Source organism: Rhinopithecus bieti, unplaced genomic scaffold (assembly GCF_001698545.2).
Source record: "Rhinopithecus bieti isolate Rb0 unplaced genomic scaffold, ASM169854v2 scaffold_27006, whole genome shotgun sequence".
Classification (NCBI taxonomy): Eukaryota; Metazoa; Chordata; class Mammalia; order Primates; family Cercopithecidae; genus Rhinopithecus; species Rhinopithecus bieti.
Genome location: NW_016813373.1, coordinates 4,106,839 through 4,109,273, shown reverse-complemented (window position 1 = coordinate 4,109,273; position 2,435 = coordinate 4,106,839). Strand labels below are relative to the sequence as shown.

General features: G+C 42.7%; 1 protein-coding gene and 1 pseudogene across 1 annotated transcript in view; one reads left to right on the top strand and one right to left on the bottom strand.

Annotated features, from left to right (window-relative positions):
• SWT1 (SWT1 RNA endoribonuclease homolog) overlaps positions 1–2,435 on the bottom strand; it is a 139,966-nt gene that overhangs the window by 61,495 nt on the left and 76,036 nt on the right.
• Positions 1,218–2,435, top strand: part of LOC108512713 (60S ribosomal protein L5-like) — a 1,798-nt pseudogene continuing 580 nt past the window's right edge.

Sequence of the window (2,435 nt, the reverse complement as noted above, 5' to 3'; positions counted from 1 at the left end):
CTGACCAGCACCGATTGTCCGGCACTCCCTAGTGAGATGACCCCAGTACCTCAGTTGAAAATGCAGAAATCACCGGTCTTCTGTGTCGCTCGCGCTGGGAGTTGGAGACTGGAGCTGTTCCTATTCGGCCATCTTGCTCCGCCCCCACAAATGTCATTTTTTAAATGAAGGTTTTCTTGAACACTCTCTAACACTGTAACTACCACTCCTCCTTCCTAAATCCATGTTACTATTTCTCCATTTCTTCTTTCCTCTTAAGGCGTCATGATCAAATGACCTACTACCAAGTGTCTGAAAGTATGAAAAAAATACAATAAATACACCATTTTCCCTTGATTCTAGACTTTTATAGACACTGTGGAATGTATTAACTATTGGATCCATGGCTAAAATTTAGAGGTCCTTCACTTGAAAATGTTTTTTTTTTTTTGAGACAGGGTCATGCTCAATTGCCCAGGCTGGAGTACAGTGGTGCGATCACAGCTCACTGCAGCCTTGATCTCCTGAGCTCAAGCAATTCTCTCACTTTAGCCTCCCGAGTAGCTGGCACTACAGGTGATGGCTACCACACAAGGCCAACTTTTTTGATTTCTAGTAAAGATGAGGTCTCGCTACGTTGCTCAGGCTGGTCTCAAACTCCTGAGATCAGACGATCCTCTTGCCTCAGCCTCCCAAAGTGCTGGGATTATGGGAGTGAACCACTGCATCTGGTAGAAAATGTATCTTAAGGTTGAAGAAAAACATACTGAGTGTGTGGATGTATATTTTAATGTGACATACTGTTTAAAGATGTTTACCACAGGTTCCCAAACTTTTTTGATATCCTCTCTTTTTGAGATAGGGTCTCACTCTGTCATCCAGGCTGGAGTGCAATGGCATAATTACAGCTCACTGCAGCTTCTACCTCCCGGACTCAAGTGATTGTCCCACTTCAGCCTCCTGAGTAGCTGGGACCACAGGTGCATGCCACTATGGCCAGCTAATTTTTAACTTTTTTTTGTAGAGACAAAATCTCACCATGTTGCCTAGGCTGGTCTCAAACTCCTCAGCTCAAGCAATCCTCCTACCTCTGCCTCTCAAAGTGCTGGGATTATAGGCATGAGCCATCATGCCTGGCCTCAGGATACACATTTTTAAAAATGTCTCGCCTTTTCCCCCCTGCTAATGCTGCTGGTCCTGCAGGTCTCTGTCAAGCCGCGGACTTGTTCTGCAGGTCTCTGTTCTGCAGGATGGGGTTTGTTAAAATTGTTAATAAGGCCTACTTTAAGAGATACCAAGTGAAATGTAGAAGATGACGAGAGGGTAAAAATGATTACTATATTTGGAAATGCTTGGGGATATAGGATAAAAATAAATACAACACACCCAAATACAGGATGATAGTTCATGTAACAAACAGAGATATCATTCGTCAGATTGCTTTTGCTCATATAGAGGGGATATGATACTCTGTACAGCATATGCAAACGAACTGCCAAAATAATGGGGAGAGGGTTGGCCTGAGAAATTATGCTGCAGCATATTGTACTGGCCTGCTGCTGGCCTGCAGGCTACTCAATAGGTTTGGCATGGACAAGATCTATGAAGGCCAAGTGGAGGAGACTGGCGATGAATACAATGTGGAAAGCATTGATGGTCAGCCAGGTGCCTTTAACTGTTATTTGGACACAGGTCTTGCCAGAACATCTGCTGGCAATAAAGTTTTCGGCACCCTGATGGGAGCTGTGGTTGGAGGCTTGTCTATCCTTCATAGTACCAAACAATTCTCTGGTTATGATTCTGAAAGCAAGGAATTTAATGCAGAAGTACACTGGAAGCACATTATGGGCCAGAATGTTGCAGATTACATGTGCTACTTAATGGAAGAAGATAATGATGCTTACAAGAAACAGTTCTCTCAATACATAAAGAACAATGTAACTCCAGACATGATGGAGGAGATGTATAAGAAAGCTCATGCTGCCATACAAGAGAATCCAGTGTATGAAAAGACGCCCAAGAAAGAAGTTAAAAACAGGTGCTAAAGAGGACATGGAGAAATAGGAACACTTTTACATTGTTGGTGGGACTATAAACTAGTTCAACCATTGTGGAAAACAGTGTGGCGATTCCTCAAGGATCTAGAATTAGAAATACCATTTGACCCAGCCATCCCATTACTGGGTATATACCCAAAGGATTATAAATCATTTTGCTATAAAAACACATGCACACATATGTTTATTGTGGCACTATTCACAATTGCAAAGACTTGGAACCAACCCAAATGTCCATCAATGACAGACTGGATTAAGAAAATGTGGCACATATACACCATGGAATACTATGCAGCCATAAAAAAGGATGAGTTTGTGTCCTTTGTAGGGACATGGATGCAGCTGGAAACCATCATTCTCAGCAAACTATCGCAAGAACAGAAAACCAAACACCGCATG